General features: G+C 42.2%; 1 protein-coding gene across 1 annotated transcript in view; it reads right to left on the reverse strand.

Moving 5' to 3' along the window:
* The window catches only part of SPON1 (spondin 1), a 270,328-nt gene that overhangs the window by 84,189 nt on the left and 160,304 nt on the right, over window positions 1–25,835 (reverse strand). The gene's annotated exons all lie outside the window — the stretch shown is intronic.

Here is a 25,835-nt window from a genome sequence, read left to right on the forward strand (position 1 = left end):
TTTTTTTGCAAAGAACACTGAGACGATCTAATTAGCATGCCTGGTGTCTCTGAAATTGAATTCAACCTAAGAGTGTGCTATTAAAGGCTCCCACATTAGACAGGGAAGTAATTCAAAATGACTTAGCTATCTGCACAAACACCTTAATGTTACTCTAATGGGCTCAGGAAAAGGATGACATCAAATACAGTTAAAAGGAATTTAAGTTTAATTGCTGCCTAATAAAATTATTAGTACATTTTCCTAACCATAAAGCCATTTCACAGTCATGGATAAGATGTTACAATTTGATAAATGATCCAGCAGAGCTTGCTGCCACAGGTCCTTGTTTATTTTGTTACATTCTTCCCTTGCAGAGACATTCACTTGGGTGCCGACTAATTACAGGTCTCGCCACATGTGGACTCTTTTGGGGACTTGGTCCTTACCAAGAAGAGCCAAAGACACAAAGTTTTGCAGCTCACCTGGTATGTGCAATGACACCTTCGTGATGGAGACTGAGTCCCCTCCACTTTTCAGGGAGCAGTATCCCTTCTAAGAACACTGGACGGCACCAACCTGACAAGGTCACTGCTAGCCCATATGATGCTTTTGGGAAAACTAGAAAAAGAAGCCCCTGTGGATGATCAAGTTAGAAAAGGTATCCCCTCAGGGACAACCCGTTTGACGAGCAGAAAGGAAACTGGCTTTCAGCTGGTGCTTTCATGCCGTGCACAAGCTGCACGATTGTGTATGGGAGGTGACAGAGATGAGGAGCCTGTCACTGAAGGTAGTCAAGCAGAAGTAGGGTGACTATCTGTGGGAACTGTGATGGAGTGGTGTCTAGCACTGGAGGAGAACTTGAACTAAGTGATTGGGGTGTTTGGACAGTTTACCTAATGGCTGATAGACAAAAGTGTTGGTCTTGTGCAAAGATGAAGGGGCCAGGTTTAGAATTTGGTCTTTCATTCTGAAACCCTTGCTCACTGAGCCATGGTGGCCTGTCTTCTATAGCTCCCTATGGGATGATTTTGGTTTGAAAGTGAGTAAACTGACATCATACATGCCTATTCAAATGTACCAGAATTTGAAAAGATTAGTGAACTTGGAAGGTGAATGAATAACTGTCCAAAACAATCCTGTATAGAAATAAGTAGTCTTGAGGACAGATATCAAAGGGTATAATAGAGAGTTTAAGGCTGTTAGAGACCCCCTCTCTTTGGGAGACTTAGGAGAGGAAGTATGAGAGTTAAAGCAGAACACAGGTGTTTCTAGGCCTTTCCAGAGACTCACAGCAACGTACAAAACCCACCATTTTTCAGCTTTTATGGTCGGCACACAGCTAGAACCACTGCATTTCCCAGACACCCCTTTACCGTTCTATTTTTTCCTGTTCAACATACTCTTGTCCTTCCATTCAAAAGTACGTAATTAAAAAATGTGTACATCTAAATGTGATTTCATTGAAAGAAATATTATTATTATAAAAAAACCCTACAAATGAGGGTAAAAAATCCTTTGTCAGACCATAAGTCTGACAAATTTCATTTCAGCAAATGCAGTGCAAGTCAAGAATAGGAAATAGAATTAACACGTTGTGAACACACCCTGTGCCAAGTGGGGACTGTGATTCTCCTCATTGTAGAAATTAGAAAACAGAGGTCATGCAGCTTGTACCTGGAAGAGTGAGGTTTTCATCCCAGGTCCCCGCGACCTCAAAGTCCTTGGACCTTTTTGCATTTACACCAACAGTAAATCATTCATGTTCCAAATCTGCTCTCATTTTCTTCATGCTGCCAAACCCCTTGAGGCCTTCCTTCCTGCTAGGCTCTCTACTCAACTTACCATAAAACTTTTATAGGGGAGAAAGTTATTGCCCACTGGCTGGAAAGGTGGTTGGAGGAAGTGGGTGGAACTTGCCTACTGCTCGACTTCCTGCCATCAGGCAGTAGAATCTGCATTGTCGGAAAGGACTCCCAGCTGTTTTATGCCGAGCTCCAAAAGGACGAAACCACTACAGAAGTGGAGATGACCCATATTTCATCTCTTTGTAGTGGGAAATCCATCTGGTGTAGATTTCTTCCCCATGTGCTAGTGGCCTTTATACTCAATTGTGTAGGGAGTCTAGTTGAGAATTTTCTTAGATATGAAATCTGCCTTTGGAAAGAAACCATCTTTCTTCTGGAGCTTGTGTCTATAGAAGAGGTCATGACTCCAGTGATTTCCTGCTGAGAGCCACCTGGGGGACAGCGTGAGGCCATGGTTAGTCTGACATCTGGTACCTTGTCTGAGACACGTGGCTAGGGGAGGGGACAAGCTGAAGGGAAGCTTATTTCACCATGAAAGGTCATTGGCTCATAACTAAAGGAAAATTTATTTGTTCAAAATATTAATTGAACCCTACTGGGTACCAGGTGTTAAGGGAGGCAATGGAGAAACCAAAGAAAATCAAGACTTGTCCTTTGCCGTTGAGGAGTTCACACAGTTGTGGGGATGGGGAGGAAAAGGGGTACATCTCATTTGTTCATTTCACAGTGAGTACTTACAATGTGCCAGTGCCTGGAGTTATAAGGAGAGGACCTGGTCCCCATCCTTAGGACCTCTCAGTCTATTAGGGCATGCAGACTGTAGGTGTCAGGTTGAAGCAAAAGCAGGGGGCTGTGGGAATGCTAGGAGGAGCCTCGGTGTGAGGCAGGTGCAATGGGGAGACTTCTTAGTGGAGGTGATGCGTTAGGATGCGAAGGAGTCGCCAGATGAAATGAGTAGGGGATGGACATTGCAAGTAGAAAGAGCTACCAGGGCAAAGACAGAAAAGGGGCTGGGAAAAAGCATGAAACATCTGTGGAGGAAGATCTAGGAGGAGCCCAGTGTTGCTGAAGCAAAGAGTGTGTGTGTGTGTGTGTGTGTGTGTGTGTGTGTGTGTGTGTATGGAATAGGAAGGGTGTGGTGAAGACAAAGGTAGAGGGAGAGCAGGGCTGGAGTACACTGAAGATGTAAGAGTACCTTGAAATCTTCATGGAGCCACTGAGAGATTTTAAGCAGGGATGTAGGATGACCAGCTTATCCTGGTTTTCCCAGGACAGTCCTGATTTTGAAAGTCCCACATTTGAGGAAACCCCTCAGTCCTGGGTAAGCTGGGATGGTTGATTACCCTACAGAAGAAAGACAGGGGAGATCACTGTGGAAGCCTCAGGGAGATGAAATGGAAGAGGTAAGATGGGAGACAGGCAGAGGTGTAATGACAGTATTGCCTTAATTCAGGTAAGACATGAAAAAAAAAAAACCCATGTATTAATCAAGGCAGTTAGCAGTGAGGACCAAGAGAAGTGAATAGATCTAAACCAGGAGGCAGAGACAATTAAACTTGATCATGTGTTTACTTGGGTCGGGGGAGGAGAAAAGAATAAAAAATAATTTGAGTCCCTGTTTTCTGACTCGTAATCAATTAGCATCGTAAAGAAGACTAAAGAGATACTACTGTTGGAGGTGCCAGAAGGAACGTGAGTTATACCTATAATACCCCTTCTACAACCAAGCATCATTCTGAGTGCTTTCTATAAAGTATCTCATTTAATATGCATAACAACTACGATGTAGGAGAACATTAATTCTCCTCCAGAGTACAGATGAAGACACTGGTGCTCAGAGAGTCAAAGTAACTTGCCCAAGGTCAACACAGCACTGGCATTCCCAGCCAGATAGGTCTCACCTAAGGTCTTCTGCCCTTTCAATGCCCATTCCCAACCCTGCCTCCACTGCTGGGCAGGACAGAGGAAGCAGGAGTTGAACTGGGCTTTGCTGGAAGATGCTATTTATCCACATGGAAAAGGAGAGGGAACAGAACAGCATGTGCTAGCATCCAAGGGCACAACTAAGTATGAAGTGTTCTGGAAACCCCCAAGAATGTCTTTGGCTCTCTCTCTTTGGGACAATAAATAAATAAATACATCTGCATGTCAGAGTTAATTATTCTTGACCTTTTTATGCAGAACATCTGCAGTGATGGTGAGATGCTGTCTCATATCTTGAGCCATGCAATGCACTTTAATTGCCCAAGTAAAATAAACAAAAATAAGCTGAATAATGCTTTCTTCATAGGTTCTAATCTTCCTGCAGATCCCATGGCTTGCCAGCATTTCCCAATATGGAGTTGACTGAGCTGTGGCGCAATAAACTGTGAAAAGGAAATCTCTAAAACCAGAGACCACCACATGCCGGATTTTATTTTCTTTTCAGAAGGTCTTTTGTTTCAGGACAATGAGCTGGAGTCAAACTGTGGCACTCCTGTAGATGTAATTAAAATGAAAGTGGCTCCCCTCTTCCTCAGTGATCCAAGTCACCGAAAGAAATCATCACTGGGCCAGTCGAGCAGGATACAACGGTCTCTGTAGGAAAGCATCTCAAGGAGTCTGCTGCAGCAGCTACAATGAAAACCTACTGAGCGGTGGGAAAACACGAACCAGACACTTGCCGCAACGGCAGAGGAGTGGACAAAAGAGGGATGTGCAATCTCAGACAACTTGAAACGGGCTGGGGGCTTCATGTGGACTGATGCTTTAGTGCTTTTTTATAGGAACTGTATGCTGGTGGAAAATTACTTTACCAGTTCTCTCCTTGATTTATTTAGGCATTTATTGGATTTTCTTACCAAGTTATTGTGTATGATGGTACAGTATTGGAAATATCTATTCTTAATTCCTTGAAAGGTATGTAATCATTGAATTCAAGAAATAATAATAATAATAATAACAGCAGGCTGACTTCATTTCTTTTCCCACTGTTGGGTGGAGGTAGGGATTGGTTGTAAGAAGAGACCAAGTTTGTGCAGGATTCTGTGTTGTTTTTGACTTATAAACCCATATTTAATTGAAGAATTGCATGCACAATCTAACCTATTAGAATAAATGACTCTTCCCAGTCACTTGAGACCGAAGTATGTGTGTTTTAAGACAGTGTACTAAAGAAAAAGAAAGCCAGAGAATCCCTGATGTAAATACACTTCACATGACAATGACCTTGAAAGGGAACAAGAAACAAGTCTTTCAGTGTCTGAAATACTTTTGAAATTCTTACCTATATCACTTAGGAATAAGTTCCACTGCATGTAACTTAGGATGTTGGAACTCTGCACTCTGCCAGGTTTGGGGGGTCAGGGAGAATTTGGAGGACTATGTGAAAGAAAAGTGGGCTGAGTTTATAGATGCTGTTTAAAGCAAAAAAAAAAAAAAGAGGAAAATGGCAGTGTGGGGAGTTGGCTCTGGCCTGACCTCGGCCTGAGGAGCAGACAGGACTCACCACCAATTTCCAAGTTCCATGACAAGAGATGAAGTTAAGTGTGTTGGTAAAAATGTGAGTTCTGGGTTTTTCTGATCTTGGTTTGAATTCTGCATCAAACCATTACTATCTATAAGCCTTTGAGCAAATCATTTCACTCCTCTGAGGCTCAATTTCCTCAAGTATAAAACAAAGATAATAATAGTACTACTTAATAGAGTTCTAAAGATTCGATGAGATGATTCATGTAAAGTGTTTAGCAGCCTGGCACTTGGTAACACACTGAAAGTTCATGGTTATTATTAGTAAACTAAGGCAATAAGTGAAGGCTCTGTTTTCAATCATTCTGAAATCATGCCAGTGAATGAATATGAAGGATAAGAGCGATGGTGGCAAGGAAGGCGACTTCAAATAGACAATGTTCAACCCCAGCCTGAGCAAAATGTACTGTGCTCATTAGTGGTACTGTAGAAGCTTTCCTGGCTGTCTGCCATTTAAGCTACTTGCAGAACCAACCAATGCTTGTCATCTCTCTCTAGAAAACGCTGACAGAGCCCACCCCATCCTGAGTGCTCCAGTGTGGACCAGTCTTTGCTACAGCAGCACGTTAATGCTCTTATTCTTATATTGTGTTTACATAATTTAATTTTTTTTAAATGAATGAGTAATGAGTAAGAAAAAGAAGGTGATTGGTTTGAAAAGACTCAATAAAGATAAGTTGCTAAACATATCATATATAGCTGAGAACACGCTAACTGTCAAGATTGGGTAAAGTTGTACAAATTGGTGTTTCTACACTCAGACTTCTTGGCAACTATCTTTAACTACTTGATCCACTTTCAAGAAACCCAAACTGGAAATCAGGGATGATGAATTTTTGGAGTGTTTTATATTTGACATATTCATGTATTACTTTTTATAAGTCCCCGATTTAACACATTCTGCTGTAGATTACAGTACTCGCTATTTGTCCCAGCTGAGGTGGCCTGAAGCTCACTTACCACATTAGACAGTTCTATCTGTGTGTTGGTTGGTGCTCAATATATAACCAATATAGTTTATTTTACATATTCAGCAAATTCTTTATTATTTTAATTCCTCTTCATAGGCATCACGAAATTCTTTTTTAATTTAATATATATATTTTATTGATTATACCATTACAGTTGTTCTATTCCCCCCTTCATTCCCCTCCACCCGCACACCCCCTTCCCTGCCATTCTCCCCCCCCCTTAGTTTATAACCACGTGTCTCAAGTTCTTTAGATTCTGTATTTCCCCTACTATTCTTGCCCTCCCCCCTATCTATTTTCTACCTATTGTCTATACTATTTTCTGTACCTTCTCCCCCCTTCTCCTCCTTCCATTCCCCTGTTGCTAACCCTCCATGTGTTCTTCATTTCTATGGTTCTGCTCCTGATCTAGCTGTCCTCTTGGTTTGCTTTTGCTTTAGGTGTGGTTGTTAAAAACTTTGAGTTTGCTGTCCTTTCAATGTTCATATTTTTCATCTTCTTTTTTTCTTAGATAAGTCCCTTTAACATTTCATATAATAAGGGCTTGGTGATGATGAACTCCTTGAATTTGACCTTATCTGAGAAGCACTTTATCTGTCCTTCCGTTCTAAATGAAAGCTTTGCTGGATAAAGCAATCTTGGATGTAGGTCTTTGGATTTCATGACTGGGAATACTTCTTTCCAGCTCCTTCTTGCCTGTAAGGTCTCTTCTGAGAAATCAGCTGATAGTCTGATGGGAACTTCTTTGTAGGTAGGTGACTGTCCCCTTATCTCTTGCTGCTTCTAGAATTCTCTCCTTCATTTTCATCTTGGGTAATGTAATTATGATGTGCTTTGGTATGTTCCTTCTTGGGTCCAACTTCTTTGGGACTCTCTGAGCTTCCTGGGTTTCCTGGAAGTCTATTTCCTTTGCCAGACTGGGGAAGTTCTCCTTTATTATTTGTTCAAATAAGTTTTCCACTCATGGCTGTTTCTTTCCCCCTTCTGGTACCCCTATAATTCAGATGTTGGAACATTTAAAGATATCCTAGAGGTTCCTAAGCCTCTCCTCATTTTTTTGAATTCTCATTTCTTCATTCTTTTCTGGTTGGATGTTTCATTCTTCCTTCTGGTCCATTCCATTGATTTGAGTCCCAGTTTCCTTTCCATCACTATTGGTTTCCTGTGCATTTCCCTTCATTTCAATTAGTTTAGCCTTCATATGTTCCTCTAATTTGTGACTATAAATAATTTCTGATTCATACCTAAAGTCTCAAACACTCTAAAAAGTGTCACAATTTAATAATATCTTAGAATCAGAGTCCTAATAGTTGACTACTGTTAGATATTTATTTTTAATTAATTAATTTTAATATTATTTATTTTAAAACTATAGAGATTTAAAAATTTGAAGGGTTTGAATATTTGAAAAAAACCCAAAACTGAAGTTTATTAGCATCTTTCACTTATATACACTAGGTATCAGTAAGTCAGAAAGCAAAATTCCAGGACAGGTTCAGTTCAGACTCAGGGCAGGTGGTCCCTTTGTAGTGGGGTTATGTGAATGAGAAGCTAGACACAAAGAATGCTTTGATTAGTAGGAGAGAGACTTCAATGCAGGAAAGCCTGCCAGTCAAAGTACTCAAGTATTATAAGCCCCTTCCCCTTTGCAGAATTTTGCCAAGGCACTCACATTGAAGAAAGTCACACCTGGTGCAATACTGTATTTTCCAAAAGAACTTAGAAATGGAAACAAACAGCAAATATAAACACAACATACTTAATGGGAGGGCTTTGAACAATTGCAGTTAGAAAGACAGAGCTCTTTACAGGATAAGTACCAATACTGGAAAATAGGATTGTGTTTAAGAAAAAGGATCTGACTGATGTCAGAGACACAGTTGTATATGGGAGAGACAGAGTCCAAATGCTTAAAGAAGAGATTCTAGTTTCACCCCCAATCACGGTAAACTAGCTTGTATCAGACAAACAACCTGCCAAGAACAACTGAAAAATAGAGATGAAACAAAACAAACCAATGTGGTTCAAAGCATTAGAGGACCTCTCAATGCAGCCAGAGCTTGAAGGCCAAGATCCTGGAGAGAGGGGAAACGTAGAGACGTGAGTCAGATAGCCTGAGTTGCTTTCGCCCTCTGGGCATTGGCTTTTCCGTCAGCCATAGAAGGCTAGTAGCTGAGCATAGCTTTTGGCAATCTCTTAGGCCTGGGGAGAGAAAATCACTTGAGCCAAGATCCTGAAAAGAAAGGCAGGACAGGAAGTGAGTCCAACACTTGGCATTGTTTTTCCTTCTGAGGCAGTTGATGATTTGTAAGAGTCACAGGATAGAAATTTCACACACCTGAGTAGAGATTAGCAGCTAAGAGGCCAAACAACTTTCAGCAGCCTCATAGTTTGAGGTTAAAATCAGAAGGCAGAAACCATAAGGAGGAGACACACTGGAAAACTCTCCAGGCTTCCAGTTAGGACCCCAGAACAGCTACACCTTGGGAATAGGGTGAACCATAAATAAAACAGCTCCCACAAAGAGTGACATTTAGCTTCAGAACAGCCCAGCTGAAGATTTAATTAAAGTGATCTTTCTGTGGATGAAGATAATGTCATCCAGAGCTTTTACAATTTCTCATCTACAATGTCTGGCATTCAATAAAAAATTATCAGACATACCAGGAAACCGGGTCAAGAAAAATAGAAACTAGAAATCACCCCACAGATGGTCCAGGTATTATAGCTATCATACCTGGGTTTAAACCAATTTGAGTAATATGCTCCAAGAAATAGAAGCAAAATGGAAAGTTTTAGCAATAAACCAGAACCTGTAGAAAAAAAAAAACAAATGGAAATTCTAGAACTGATAAGTATGAGAACTGGAATTAAGGGCTAACAGGTTTAACATCAACAAAAGACAGAATTAGGGAATATCCGGACTAATGTATGGAGGGAAAATTGGTGGAGAATAGAGAAACGAAAGCATAAGAAACATGAGAAATGACAGCAGAATGTAACATATGTGCAATTGGAGTCTCGGGAGGAGAGAGGAGAGAGTCAATCTTTGAAGAAATAATGGCCAGAATTTTCCAAAACTGATGAAAGATATCCAGTCATGAATTCAAGAAGTGCTACAATAGCTCCCCTCAAGAATAAATAAATAAAAACAAAACCACATCTAAGTATGTAGTAAAACTGCTGAAAACCAAAGACAGAACAGTTCTAGAGAAAGACACGTTATCTTCAAAAGAGCAGCAGCCAGACTGACATGTGACCTCAAGGAAACGATGAAAGCCAAAGACAGAGACGGGTGATGTCTTTAAAATACTAAAAAAAAAAAAAAAAAAAAAATCACTGTCAGCTTATCTTTAAAAATCCTTCAGACAAAAAATGAAAATAAAGACATTTTCAGAAAAAGACTGTGAGAATTTTTGCCTGTCAATTCTCACTAGGAGCAATGTTAAAGAAATACTTCAGGTAGAAGGAAATGACCCCTGAAGGGAAATGGAATGCAGGAAGGAAGGAAGAGCGACAGAAAGGGTAAGTATATGGGTAATGCTAGGGGGGTATTGACTATACAAAACGATACTAATAATGCCTTGCAGGCTAAGTGTTTGTAAAAGTGAATTATCTGGCAACCGCAATACTTGAAGTGTCAGTGGGGTGAGGAAAATTAATGCTCTAAGGTTCTTCTTGCATCGTCCTGGATGTAGTAAAAGCATCTTAAATGTTAATATACCAGACTTGGGTAAGTTAGGATGCATGTTGTAAAAGAATGCATGTAGTAGGAGAATGTAAACCTAATAAGCTATTGGAGGTTGGAATAATAAAATAAAGCCCTAACTCAGGCCAGACACTTCCCCTGCAACAAACACTGCGGTTGTCTTAGGCCCTAATTTGGAGGGCTTTGGAGTTAACCTCTGACCCACTTCTTTGTGGTAGGTGTGGATAGTGTATGTACTTTGGATATGTATCTGCTCAAGATTGGGGTCGCTAACCTTAATGTAGGGGTGAGTTTTAAATGATCCCCAAATCCATTCCAGAAAGAAAGCCCTTCGAATTTCGAATGTGGTTATAGAGAAAAACCTGGCTTTGAGAGTCCCAACCATGATCCCAGCCATGATCCCAGACCATCAGCTAGATGAACACACCTTCTGTATTTGCACTAATTCTTGACTATGTTCTGCAGGGAGTTCATTAAATTTTAAAGAATAAATTAATTTTGCTCCACAAAATACATAAATATCTGTCAGTGCTTATTGGTTAAATGCATGCATCTATAAATCCTATGGCATACTTATTACTGACAAGCAAATCTTCTCCCCTTTCTTATTCCCCACCTCCTTCCACAAGATCTCAATAAGAATCTGATGTGTTTCTATCCATTTGAAGGCTATTTTGAAAAGGATTCCAATTCCTCTACTACTACCCCGGAGAGAGCTGATCTCAGGAACTGTAGGCACCAATGAGCAGGCTGCTCATAACGTAGATGGATCAATGCCCTTTGGAATAGCATTGGCTTAACAGTTAATAGACTTTTGATTTTCTTTACCCATTGACTCATGAAGCAGTCATTTTGCCTTTAAATGGCAAGATAAATTAAGGGGCACTATAACTGGAGCCCACTGGGAAATAGATTGTTGTTCGGAGAACCAGTGGTGGGCATGGACACAAAGGAGGTGGAACGCTGACTTTGCTAAGGCAGTCCTTCTGTCACGAAACTGAGGGCTAACGTGTTCCACTTAATTCAACAGACACCTATCAAGGTTTGATAAATCATATGCAAAGCCCTACCAGGGAGCAGAGGGGTAGGGCCAGGGCACAGCCCAGCTCAGACTGACTCTTCCATTGTACTCTTTCTTCCAGGGTAGATGCAGACATCCATAACACAGCACAGGAAACGAGCCAAACTGGGATACAAGATACTCTGGAAGATCCAAGAAGACAGAAACAGCACGTGCTTGGAAGGACCAGGAAAGGCATCACGACAGGGTGGGCTATGGGGGTCTGGCAGGAATTCTGATACAGATGGGGAAGGAAAGCTCTTTCAGGGATGGAGAAGCAACACGAGGGAGAGTGAAGGACCAGTGAGAAGGGAAGAACTCAAGTTCCAGTGCTACCGAAATTATTAGCTGTGTGACCGTGGGCTAGTTACCCAAGCTTCCTGGGCTTTGGTTTTCTCATCGGGTAAATGAAATCAATAATAACTACCTTTACAGTGTTGTTGTTAAGATTCATTGAAATCTCTAAGTCTGTAAGGAATCTACCATAGTGCCTGGTACAGGGTAGATAATAGTGGAAGCTATGGAAATGATAGCAAGACTTGGAGAGAATCATTTGATTCCTTTTGCCTTCCTTTCCTGAAGCAAAGGCAGTGTACTGCTTTTTTTTTTTTTTAGTTTTCTGCTTTTACAAACTCTGAGTACTTGAGCTTTTTCAAGGTGAGATTTGTGTCTTATGCACCTTTCTATGCCTTCTGGCTTACCTCAGGGCATGGCCCATATATAATAGGTACACAGGAAACATTCACAGAAACAATGAGTGAATGAGTTATGTCCCGCCTGACTCGGTATCCTAATGCTCTCCCATCCCTTACAGTTTCAGGAAGGTATTTCCCACTTCCATGCCACCTGGTGTGCCCTTCCCTTTTGTCTACCGACAATCTCTCTTCATCCTTTACAATTCAGCTCATGATTTTGTGGACTTCTTCATTCAAGACAGCATTAGATGGATCTGATACCTTCTCCCTAGTACTCCTGTGCAACCTTATACAAAACTCACAGCTCATCAGCTTGAAATTACTTGCTTTTCCATCTCCTCTAGTCCTCAAAGCCAGGCCTCATAAGCTTTATTGGCTACATGGTGTCAAGAAGACATGCTATAATGTGGGGACAGAACTTGAGAAAGGAGCAGAATCTCTCTCCATGAGGCGGGGCTCCTGTTTCTTCTGTTGGCTCACATATTTCTATCCTAAAGAAAAATTGTTATGTTTACACAGTTACAGAACAATTGCAAGTGTGACTATGGCTTTATAATTTCTATAGCTAATTTCATATACTCTGAAGCTTCAAAGACAATTTAATTTCTTTCCTTCTCTGAGACAAGAACTTCAAGTTGTTGCACAGGAGTAAAGAGTGCATTATAACCCAGGGGATGACATCACGCATCTCCCCCACTGGGTCTTATTTGATACAAGTCGATAATTATCTGCTGACTGAACAAATACCCTGTTCTCTGGTCACTTCCCTGCTCAGAAATCCTCAGGGGTTGCCCTACTCCTACTGGTCTACTGGCATCTCCACAGTCTGACACTCAAGTCCGTTCATGAGATGACCCCCACCTCCCTGTACGGACCCGTCCCCTCTTCCTTGATGCCAAACCTCTTTCACTGATGGCAAGGTGGACTACTCGGGGGTTGGTTCTTGGCTCCATGGAGGGTGTCTTCTATGGGCTGGAAGAACTTGTTTGCCTGGGGAATGCCAGGCTTACCTCTAGGAGAATTTCAGGATGAGATAGCTGAAGAACTGCATGCACAGAAGGGACATTCCACAGATGCTCCGGCAAGAGGTGGGAAATGAACAAGCCATTCTCAAAACTGACCTGAAGCCCAGAGGTAGTGGTGGCGAAGGATACAGCTGTTGGGGCAGCTACCCAATTCAGCCAAAGGGCATGTACTGGCTGCAATCCTAACATGCTCAGTTCAGGAGTCTGTCCTCACATAAGGAAGTGACAGCAAAAACTGCTATCCTGGTCCTCATGGTCCAGGAAAAGCAAGATGAAAAATGAGATTTTTTTGAGCATCAAAATATTTATTTTAATATTCTGCTCATGAAACCTTAGCTTTCTGAGGCAGGAGAAAGTTCTGTTGGTGCTCATAATCAGCCCTGTGCTTGACTTTCCTAGTAGAAGTTGTGCTGTGTTATAACCACCTACGTCTATGTTAGTTTTCCCCAAGAGAGCAAGAGCCCCTTAAGGACAAGTGGTTTCCCAAATATTGTGTTTGACACATGAATGAATGAGTGAGTAAAATGAATGAATGAATATCTACACTAGGTGCATACACGTGTGTTTTTTTTAGCCACTAGATGGCAAATACTCATTGGAAAGTCCCACTCTATCTCGGAAACAGTCTAGTGAAAGCTATGCAAGTTTTTCTGTAAACTGACTGAGTCCACACAGGGTGCAATTTTCAGGGCTGCCTATCCCTCTTCTCTATTAGCAGAAAGGAAAGCAAGCACCAGAAAGGAAGTCAGGTGTGGCAGGCCCTGGCCAGCAGAGTCCACCTGTTGTGGCTGACATCGAGAATGAATGCACAGGCGACAACAATCCTTTGGAGAAAAGGGGAACAGGCATGACTACTCTCTCAAGGGGAGAGTGCCTATGGGTGCCTTGGCCACTCCCTCAAGAGGGGAGCACCTTGACCCTTGCCTAGACAGGCTTTTATTGTTTTCCTGGGGTCTTACATCAGAGAAAGATTTATTATCTATTACATAAAATATTATTGTCTACATTCTAGGTACAATCAAGAAAATGAAAATAACATGCAGAGGGGAATGGCGATGAGCTGATTAGCTCTGTCCTTGGGAAAGCTCATACAGGCTTTGGATATTACCTTGAAGATAGACAATACACATTTGTTGTTTTAGACCAGGGTGATGGAGTTTTAGCAAGACCAAGCCATAACAATCTGTATGCATTTTCTAGGCCTGATTCCCATGGGAAAACTCAGTTTGAAGGTCTGGCTCCTGCCCACCACTTTGCTTCTGTAGGTTTTCCATACAGAGCTGAGTCACATTTGCCAGACTTAAACAAACTGGTCCCCTACAGTCAGGGATCCAGGCTGCAGATCTGTGCTGCCATTAGCACATTACATCACATACATTCTGTGAGCCTCAGCTTTCTCGTCTAAAACAAAAACAAACACAAAAACAAACAAACAAACAAAAAACAGCGGACTGTGGTAACTTCAGATAAACAATTATTAACACCTGTGGTACCCCAGACCCTAACTCAGGTACTGGAGGTAGACATGGTGGGGAAATGGTCCTTGCTTCTGAAATAATGCTTCCCAACTCTGTACTGAAAGACTAGTTTGTTGCTGTCGTCTAAAAAAATATCTAATCTGTTGCAGACAGTGTTTTGGTAAAATATAATTATAATGTAATAGTAAAACAAAGTAAATGAAAAAACGAAAGCATACAAAGTTCAGGTCCTGATATTTTTATTATTAGACTCATGGACACTGTTAAACTGCCATTTTGGAGTGCTTGTTCTTCACTTCTGGGCTCAGCACATCGCAGACTGGCTGCGAATGGCCTGTGGACAGCACCATTCAAGACCGCACTCAGCATAACGCTGACTTAGGAGCTCACTCTCACGAGGGCAGCTCACACCAGAGCCCCATGAATGGGGGACAATCCATAGTCAAGGTTCTGTCTTCTGCAGTGTGTTAAACACTTAAAACATATAGAAACACTGCCTGGTAGTTTTGGAGGTGAAGAGGGGGTGGCTGTGATCACTCCCGGAGCCTTTCTGGAGAAAGTTCTGGCCAGTCCTTTCTGATCCTAAAAGACATCAGGCCCTCCTAGGCCCAGTGGCAGCCAACATGCTAGGAGGGCCTTCGGGCATCTTCCAGCCCTTCCCACGCTGTCTGGGCTTCTGGGGTCTTCCTGCTTGTGTCCTGGCCCCTCAGGTCTAAGGCCAGGTACCAACTTTGCCTTTGCTTTCCTCCATGGCCACAATTCACACTCCTTCTCTGAGTAACTGCTTTGGACCACGTAGATTATAAATCTCTGTCTCTGAGCAGCCTAGTCCCTGGGACCAGGTCCTAACCGGGGCCTTTGAGGAAAGCTGACACCCTGCTCGCTTGACTCCGTGAGCAGAGTCTAGAGAAGCTCAGCTGGTCACCAAGAGGACAGCGGTCCCCCAAGAACACACAACGTGCTTCCTTTTATGGTATCAGTCAAAGATTCCTGAGCTTGGGTGTTTGGCTTTTTATTTTTATTTCAACTATGAAATAATCAGTTTTTTAAAAGATACTGCAAAAACATGGGACAACATTCAAAAGACACCAAAGGCAATATAATGAAAGGTTCCCCTCTTATTCCTATTCCACAATCTCAGTCCCCATTTCAGAGGCAACCACCATTCATATTCTTATAAATCCTTCAGGAGATGTACGGGTATGTCTTCACAGAGATAACAGAAACAGAATGCACTATAAATACTCTGCTGTACTTTCTGTTTTCACTAAATGCTTTGTCTTAGTAATGATTAATCTCAAATATCATTTTTTATTTAACTGGTTCCCCTACTGATGGATATTTAAGTTTTTCCACTCTTTCTGTTACAAACAATGTGTGGTAAACAGCATGCACTTATGTGTATCTGCACATACACATTCCTGAACAGGACCTGCTGAGGTGGAAAAACGTGCCCTCCACAAAGTTGTACCAGTCTGCACCGCCACAACTAGCATACCGAAACGTCTGGTTTTCTGCGTCTCTCTGTCAACTGCAGCTCTGTGAATGGATTTGCATTTCTGTAATTGTGAGTAAAGCTGGGCATCCTTCAGAACATCTGCAAGCCATCTAATTTGTTCCTTTGAGAATTGTCTATGGATTTTGATTGTTGTTTCTATTGGTTTATTACAATTGACCCGTAAGACCTCCTTATATACTAAAACATTTAGCCCTTTGGTTATTGTGTGAGGGACAAATATCTTCTCCCACTTTGTTTTTCATCTTTTTTAAACAATCTTTTTCACAATTAAAAATGTTTTTAGTTTACTTTACCAGTATTTTACAACCTCTGGTTTCATAACATGCTTAGAAGGGACTTTTCCCTATATTAGAAAAATGATTCTCCCCTGTTTTCTTCATTTTAAAATATTTAAGTCTTTTATATATTTGGAGTTTATTTTGGTTTAAGGATCGAGGTATGGAACAAACTGTTTTTTTCATGGTTTACAGTTGTGTCATTATCATTTATTAAATAATCTATCATCCCCCAACTGATTGAGATCATACTTTTTTCATAAACTTAATTTAAAATGAATTTGGGTCTATTTCTGGACTTTCTAGTATATTCTATTAATCTGTCTATTCCTGCTCTAGTTTCATACAGTTTTATTTAATGTAGTTTGATAATATAGTTTTAATGTCTGATTTAGCTAGTCTTCTCTCTTCTCCTCCCCACAAATCACTATTCTTGTTAAGGCATTTCTGACTATTCTTGACTATTTAGTTCTTCCATAGAATTTGTGTGATTTAAAAAGTTATTTGATATTTTGGGGGAAGCACATTAAATTGACAGATTAAGTTTGGAGTATTGGCCTTTTTGTAATATTCAGCCTTGCCAAAGTTTGCTCTGTTTATTTAAATAACATTCTTGTACATATACAAATGGTACAAAAGGGCATATGGTGAAGTGCAAACACCTCTTTCATTCTCACCCCTGGTCTCCCAGTTTGCTGTAGGGACGAGTTCCCGGTGTGTGATCATGGTAACACTCTGTGCATGTAAAGTTCTGTGTGTGCATATGACCATTGGACTCTGGCACACCTCCTTTTTCTCTTCTCAGATGGTAGGAAGCTAGAGACACTGTTCAGCTCTTTCCACCCAACAGCACTCACAGGTGAGCATTCTGTATCAGTATATACAGATTTGCTTTATTCCTTTTAATAGTTGTCTGGCAGCCAGTCCCCTATTGATAAAAACTTCTTCTTTCCATCACTTGTCTTTATAAACAATGTTGTAATGAATATCCTTCCTCATATACATTTGCATGAGAATATTTTTGAAAGATAAATTCCTAAACAGAAAATTACTGGGTTTAGGTATAAATAAAATGTGCAAACAGTAATGTAACTATATTCAACACTACTTAAATGTACACTTAAAAATTAAGATAAGAAAAATTGTTGTTTTGCCATAATAACAACTGTATAATTTTGATAGATATTGCCAAACTGCCCTCTAAATCTTGAGGCAAATTGATGAATTATTCCCCATTTATATTTGCCTTTGGTTTGCAATAGTTTGGCTCAGTTGCTGTAAAAATGGATTTTTTTGTGAGTTAAATAAGCTGTAAGTGTTGGATAAAATTGTCCCATATTTCTTTCATAGACAGACTCTCAGGAAAATTTCCAGGACTCGGTGATGCTCCAGTTTAAAAGGGGAGGGTGGTTAGAAATTGCTGTTAAGAGTCAAACTCTGCCGCCTTCCACCCAAGGCAGCCGGCATCAGTTTTGTTAAAGAACAGGCATCACTGAGTCACTTTGGCTGCTTGTCCTACTGAGATTTTGATTTGTTTGAAGACTCAACTGAAATCAAACAAGAGGTTTCATGTGACTCAAACCACACCTTTCAAAGGATGTTCTAATTTCTGTATCAAGTGTCTGTGCCTGAGAATCGTTAACTCCTTTCCTACATCACTTTATTTGAATCAAACACTAGTGCCCACGTCTATGCACTCCACGGAGCTAAACCTTCAATGAGACAGGGAGGGACAAAGGAGGCACAGATAATGAGGTTAATGTAGCTCAGACAGAACTGGGCACTCCTGGGAGCCTCGGAAAGCACTGTAGGCCTTTGCCGAATGTTTCTCGAGGAGGCGGCAGAGGGCAAATTACATCACACACTGTTCTGCCAAGTGTACTGCTGAAAATTATCTTTTTCCCCTCTACATTTTTATTAAATCTATTGAGGTGACATTGGTTCATAGGGTCATGGAGGCTTTGAGGGTACATTACTGTGATATATGATCTGTATATTGCACTGCGTGCTCACCTCCAAAGTCAAACCATCTTCTATCACCATTCATTAGGCCCCCCTGCCGCCCGCCCGTGGCAATCACCACACTGCTGTCCGTGTCCATGAGTTTTGGTTTTATGTCTCGCAGATGAGTGAAGTCATGGTTCTCAGCTTTTTCTGACTGACTTATTTCACTTAGCATGATATTTTCAAGGTCCGTTTTGATGGTTCTTCTTTTAGAAACCACACTTACCAGCTCCTTTTTTGGACCTCTCCTTCTCTCCCTGATTTCCACTCCAGTGGCAGCTGCTCCAATATGTCTCTTCTCATTCCTTACAGTTCAAATACTGTCTTGGCTTCCCGGCTCTACTCCTTCCCTCACATCTTGTATTGGTCATCATTCTCAAGCAGCTTCTACACTGCACCGTTTACCTCTTCTTTAAATTGCATTCCCACCCAGTAAAACAAAGGCCTTTTCTTAGACGGCAGGAGAAAAATAGGATAATAAATACTTTCAATTTAACTTTTTGTCCACGCAATAAGACAAATAATGAGCTCATCCTTCAAGCCAGGCCCTGTATGTGGATTATCTCATAACGAACATATGCTGTTCGTATTCTCATTATCAGCATTTGCAAGTGAAGAATCTACGGCTTAGGTGACCTACTCAAGGTTGAAGACTTAGGAAATCCCATTAAGCTAACCTACTTGTCCTGCACTATTTTCATGGTTCTTAAGGAACAAGACATCAGGGGACAAAGGCAAATAAGTGGCCTTGACAGTGCTCTCAGCGCTCATACCATTTCTCTGATCTGTCTTTCCAAATTTCTATGCTTAGGTATAGTGATGTCCTGTGGCCCCACCTAAACTGCTGAACCAATCTCTGGACCCAGCACTTCTCACCTAATTGGCTTAGTTCTGCGCCCTGGTGTTCTGTGATGTCCCCTCTCATTTGTGCTGAGTCTGTTCTGTTTAGTGATCCTCCCTCCTGCAGGCAGGACATCCTGCCCTGAATTCTAGTCCATTGGCTGGGGTTCTGTGACTCCGTCTAATTCTTGCCAATCCACTGTTGCTCCGAAATGTCAATCGACTTACTTCTACTTTCAGTTCTCTTTTTTAGTATAAACTCCCCTACCCACAGCTCCTGTATGGAATCATTGGCTGGGTGGTTCCTACATCGGGGTAGCCACTGGTTGGATTAAGGGTAGATAGACATGCGGGGCGGGGGGCAATGCACAGATTGTCCAATGATCAATCAGTGTTACCAGTATTTCAGCTAAGAGTCACCCAGACTGCTTAGTTCCTTATGGGAAGCCAAGAAAGAAAGTTGTGGAGTAACCATCTGGGGCCCTGGGCAACATAAATAAGGAGAGAGAGCAGGTCTCTTGAGAAAGGATGGGGAAAGACGTTCACAGAGAAGAGCCTAGAAAAAACCATGGGGCTCTGGAGATGCTGGAGGTGGGGTGGAGAAGGGAGAGTGACAGTTTGTGAATGCCTTCTAGTTACGGCTGTCCTGAGGATTTTTTGCTCCCAGTATCGGCTTGTGTCCTCCTGAGTTCTACTTTCTCCCTGCAGTGGAGTTTCCTTTGTCCTTGGGTCCGTTTCAGTGAGTAGCTGTCACTTGCAATCAGGAGACTACACTGGACCACCTCCTTGCTTATGTCGGGAGGCTTGTCTGCGTTTCTACCCTCTGACTGATGTCCCAGTGCATATGGGAACATCTCTTCTGGGCTGTCTGCAGGCCTAATTCTGGACGTGGCACTGAATTAGCTCCTGGGGGCATCCAGACAAGGCCGCTCCAAGGAAAGGGAAGAGGCAACGCACAGGAACAGGGTTGGAATGGGCAGGGAGTTTTATTGTGGCTCCTCTTTTTATTTGAGGGCATGGTTATTGTCCTCAAATTGTTTAAGGCCAACTTTAGGACACAGGGTTAGGCTGTATGGGGGATCACCTTGTTGGCAGGGGGAGGAAGGGCAGGCAGAGGCAGAGCCTGGGGATGGCAAAGAGATTGTGTCCTCCACCTGTGGGCATCCGTTCTCAGGCTGAGGAGTCACACGATGAACTTGAACCTTTAGAAACATTAACTTCTCTAGCTTCTGTAGGGGCTCTTCAGTATTAGGACAAACCCCTTCTTTCACTGATGAGGAAATGGGGAACCAAGAAAGACAACATGGTAATTATAGGTAACATTTAGTGAGCACTTGCTACAGGGCAGGCTCTGCTCCAAGCACTTTACACATATCAGCTCACATGGTCCTCACAGTTAACAATGAAGTTGGCACTATTACCATCTTCATTTCATAGGAGAGAAAATTGAGGCACAGAGGGGTTAAGTAACTTGCCCAAAGTCACACAGTACATGATGAAGCCAGGGTCTGAGCCCAGGGAAACTTGATTCAGACCCAGTGCTTTTAGTTATTATATGAGATCGGGTGCGTTCAGGGTGGCATGACCCTAGACAGCTTTTAGCTATTAGACAGTATTATGTGTAACAAGCCCTGAGATCACTGGAGCTTTATTTTTGTAGTGTGTGTACGTTTGTGTATATGTGTGACTTTCTCCACCAGCTGGGGCAGCATGCTATAATCCATGGAAAACGTCAGAAATCAGCAGTGGTTTTCATGAAAGGAAAGTGAACACATTTTAGGAGATCAATCAAGAAAAATAAAAGTTTAGTTAGACATACATCATCTCTAAAGATGCAAAGAAAATGAGAAAAAAGTTTTCTCTTTTCTGCCAGTTCCCAGGGCCTTATAAACTACTTCCATTTTAAAGAAAAAAGAACACCTGCTTATTTATTGATTCTTGTGCCATAGGTGGTATGATCATCCTACTGGCTGGCTTAAGGGATCTGCCAAAGCAAGGCCCCCTGAGATGAAACAGTATGAGGGTCTACCATTATCTGACCTCCCACCAGCAGGGAAGCCTTGAGTCCAGGGAATCTAAAAGCTGGAGTGTTTTTCTCTAGTTCATTTTTTTCATGAGTGAGGAGCCATTCACAGCTCGTGGTTTTATGCAAGAGACATCCGTGGCTTGCTTGTTGATTAACCAATTCAGATATTTGTTGGGCACGGACTCTGTATGAGACGCTGTATTAGGTGCTGGAGATATTGAATGGACATCAGGAAACACGAAAGACTGGGCTGAGGCAGAAGGTTCTTCCTCTTGCGACAAACATGGAACTACTAGGCAAACTATAATGGCATGTTTTTAGTGATACCTAACTGAGTTTAGAAAATTCCTAAATGCCTGAAATGGGAAGAAAAATCGGACCCAGGCCAATAAGCAGGAGCCAGTACACGGCAACCTGTGTGGGCTATGGACCAGTACATGGGCCGCAGAGGCTAGAAGTGGAGGTTTGTAAGCCATGAGGGGAGAGGGGAGGTGGTCCTGAGCTGGTGGGAGGCGAGATGTCAGAAGACTTCCCTGCATCAAGCTGGGCGCTTGTGGGTTGCCCTGTTTATGAACATGAGAGCATGAGAAAACTCTCCATCCATCACCTGGGAAGGCGGCAAGGAAGCGTGACCTCTGTCCAGGCCCTTAAGTAAAATTCACCTTCAAGAAATGGAAGCACTAGCCTCTCCCATGTATAAAGAGTTCATGGCCATACTGGCCATGCAGTGGGGAATTTCAAACTGATAAATGACACAAAAAGTCAGGTGAACAAGACGAAGATATAATGTCACCCCAAGACGACACCACAACTTGAGCAAAGGCTCCAGCTGGAAAAAGAAAAGAAAAAGAAAAAAGAAAAACACCACACTAGAGATGAGCAAACAGTCCAAAACCAATGAGAAAACTAGTGATGGGGAGAGAGAGAAAGCAAGTTCAACTCAAAGGAACATTAATCTTTAAGACCCTGAGATAAGAGAATAACCTGAAGAGAGAAAGCAAGTTCAACTCAAAGGAACATTAATCTTTAAGACCCTGAGATAAGAGAATAACCTGAAGGAAGCAATTAAACATGTTAAAAACTGGTATAAGCAATTAAACATGTTAAAAACTGGTATAAGAAGAGGTATAAGTGACCACACTGAAACAGCAGAATGAGTATGAACAGAGGCCGTGAGGAAGGCCCACAAGTGTGTGCCTGCCTTCGAGGGACACCCAGCCGGCCTGGGAGAGGAAGGGAGACAGTGGTGGAGCCTGGGGAAATGCAGAAAATGGCACATTCAAGAACTGTCACCGTCCAGGGTCTGCATTTCCCCAGCTGATGCAGACATGCCCCTAAAGAAACTTGTAATTTCCAAATAGTTACCTAAACTACCTGCTTCTCCACCCAATCTGTGAGTATCTGCCTCATGGCAATAAAGTAGTCCCACATTCAACTCTCTGGTCTTATGTGTCGCGCTGCCCCTCACTCTCTCCTCTTGCCATGCCAGTTTTCTCTTAGTTGTTCAAGCACAACAATCTCTCTCCCACTTCGGGGTCTTTGCACACACTGTTGCCACCATCTAGAATGGTTTTTTTTCTTTACACATTTCTTCCGGATCTCAGTTTAATGGTCACTCCTCAGGAAGACCTTTCCTGACCACCTTATTTAAAAGGTCCCTGTCTACCACAGTTCTCTATGACACCCCCATTTCATTTCACTTATACTTTATAATTATTCAATTGTTTTCTTTGCCTCCTCTGCTAGAATGTAAACTCCATGAAGGCAGAAAATGAGATGATCACATCATCTCTAATGACTGGAACTGAGTAGGTGTTTAATATATTTATTAAATAAGTAAATTAATACACTTAATTGGGGGTGTGGCATGACCTGATTCATGGTCACAAAGTGGCCCTGGGGCAGTGTGAATGACAGGCAGAGGATGGGGGGCTTCGGGGTGGGGACCAGGAGGCTAGTGCAACAATTTAGGCAAGAGATGAGGACGGCTTGGACTGGGCAGTACTGAGGAGGGAGTTAACTGGATGAATTTGAGAGAGAAGGCAGAAATTATGGCAGGAGGTAGAATCAAGAATGATGCCTAGGTTTCTAGTGAGAGTAAGATGGTGTGAATGGGGTACCATCTTTGGGCCAGAAGACAGCAGAAAACCAGACACCCAGTACACATGCCATAAATGTGTACTTGGTGAAGAGAAATGGTCTTAGAGCAACAATTTCATAACAACGAATACACAACAGCTCACTTTCTGTTCCCTGGCGTACCTCCAGGTGTCATCTACCATTTCCTACCACCTCCACCTGCTTCCAGTTGACCCTTTGTGACCTGCCAGGCTAATCCACAGTCCCCGCCAGAGCACATTTGCCTCTGTCTCCCTGCTAAGAAGTGCGCAGCGTGCCCTTCCCCCACTCTCTCCAGCCACCACTGTCATTATTGCCTGTAATGCTGCTGTAATTTTTCGTTAATTTTCTTGCTGTTTTGTAATTATATTAACATTAAAATTTATACCCACGGACATTATTACAATTTTCCACTACTAATGGGATTATTAGTTTGTTTATTTGTTTGAAAGCCATCAGCATAAGATTTACCTCCAACAATATCTACTGTGATTTTTAATGCCCTTGAAACTTGCAGTGAGTGATAAGTCTGTAATAAGAAAATGCTGGTAAGCATATAAATGTCTTCCTTGGGAATAGAGGGCTTTTTATTTTCATCCTGGTTAGACTCAGGTTCTTTGATAGAGTGATTGGTAGGATATAAAGTATTAAAGGCTGAGAACACTGTGTTAGTTTGTAGATGTGTTCAAACAAGTTCCCATTTATTCAGAGGGCACTTTAATATTCTAGGAGGATACACATTCCTGCTCCTTTTTATGTTGTTTCTTACCTGACTTCCATAAAAATATAATGAATCGGGTGTTATAAACATGAATTGTTTGGAAGTGAAGGGGCCCCAACATCACTCTAGCCAACTGACTTTCCAAGGAGCTGGGGATTCAAGGTGTTGTTTGTGGAGCTCCAGAAACAGGGCTTATTTCGGAGGCTGGTGAGATGAGTTTCTTTGTTGGGCAGTTTTAGGGGGCATGAAAGGTGGGAGGGCAGGGCCCACTTCATGGGTATGTGAACTGCAAACTCTTAGGTCTACACGCTGTGGAATTCACAGCATCACCACCTTGAAATTCTTACCAAGTTTTAAACAAGGCAACTGACATGTACATAAGACCTTGCAAATTTCTTCTCTGGTACTATATACAGGGTTTGGAGCCACACAGACTTGAGTTCAAGTTCTGTTATTCTCTAGCTATTGACTGCCTCAGTTTCCTTATCTATACAACTGATAATATATTGTCTTCTCAAACTAGATGTGAGAGCTAAAAGTACATGTCCAGTACCCAGGGGGGGCTGAAAGGTGGTGACAGACCCTGAGACATGCTCAGCGGGATTTTTAACTCCCTGTGCAGTATCCATAATTAAACTTATCACTGTAACTTAATGTTAGAGACACTAGCCACTGGGCAAGCAGGCATTGCCTGGGCGGTACAAAGTTAATCCCAGGTGTGCTGGTTAAGAACACACGAAGCAAAGAATGTTTTCCTAAGGAGGACGTTCTAAGGCTGAGGGTCCCATCCTCCAGGTATCAACCTTTTACTGCCATGACACATGGCAAACAATGTTCACCAGCACAACAGGGTCTCAGTTTCTCACAACTCACACATGCTTCCTTCTTCTCCAGAAACCTCTCAAGAGAGCCAACAAGTGAGACTAGCACAATTATGAAGATGCCCTTCCTCTTGCTCTAAATTATTTGCAAACTTTAGCATTTCAATCATTATTTGTAACAAGAGGTTTTCACCATTTCACATAACAGAACTGGACAAACAAGCCAGTGTATCACAATTCCATGTGTGAGAACTAGAAATCAGGACCACCAGAAACCCAAATGAGGGATTCCCCTGTAGCCTTCATGGCAAGTCAAAGACCAGGACCAATATGCACCCTCCATGACTTTGCAGGTGTACGTGGCTGTGCTGTAGCCTGAATGAGTGGACACCAGTTCTGAGTGAGGCATGACAGCCCGAATCAGAGAAACACTAAGTAGTTGGTCAGATAGCCTTGTGATGAACAACATGCAATCTTAAACATCTGGTTAAACATGTTTTCTTCTGAGAATGGAGAAAAGACGTTAAATCAATTTAATATGAAACATAAGCTAATTCCTGGACATTTTTGGACTCTGGTACAAAAGGATTCCTCAGGGGATTATAGTAGGAGTCAGGGTGACCTTTGTTGCATTCAGTTTCGGGTTCGTGGGGGCTGGGAGGCCAGAGGTTTGACTTCAAGGGGAAAGACTTCTGTCGGCTGGGCTTACCCTCCTGTGCGGCTCCAGTCTCTGGGTGTATGCTCATCGTGTGACTTGGGCCTAGTGTCTCAGGAGACATGGGACAGCCTCATAGTGACCTGTGTTGTGAAATGACCACATTCCAAGAGCAGTTTGCTCTTTCTTTATTTTCTCTTGAGTGCTTGTGGGCAGTGAGATGTGGCTGCCCACTGAGCTCTCTCTGGCCCAAAGGGTTGTTGTGGATAGTGGTGACCAAAGATGGACATCTCCTCTCCATGGGCAGCCTGTGGATGGCCATAGAAACACTGCAGTTCTTCTCTCAAAATTCCCCATCAGAGAAACAGGCTATTTCTCCTCTGTCTCTCGGTGGTATGAGTGGGTACTGAGGTAATGGTATGGCTCGTGGGCCCACATAACATGACACATGGTCCCTAAAAGATGCTTCAGTCTCTAATGATGATGACTAAAGACTGACTAATTTATCAGACACCTCAAGACGTAGTGGCAAGAGCATGTGCTGACACAATAATATTTATTTCTGGAAATGGCAATTTTGGCTTAGACAACCTGGATGTCACTCCTCGACCCTCTTAAAAATCA

This window comes from Sturnira hondurensis, unplaced genomic scaffold (assembly GCF_014824575.4).
Source record: "Sturnira hondurensis isolate 20B ecotype Veracruz unplaced genomic scaffold, ASM1482457v3 Scaffold0006505, whole genome shotgun sequence".
Taxonomy (NCBI): Eukaryota; Metazoa; Chordata; class Mammalia; order Chiroptera; family Phyllostomidae; genus Sturnira; species Sturnira hondurensis.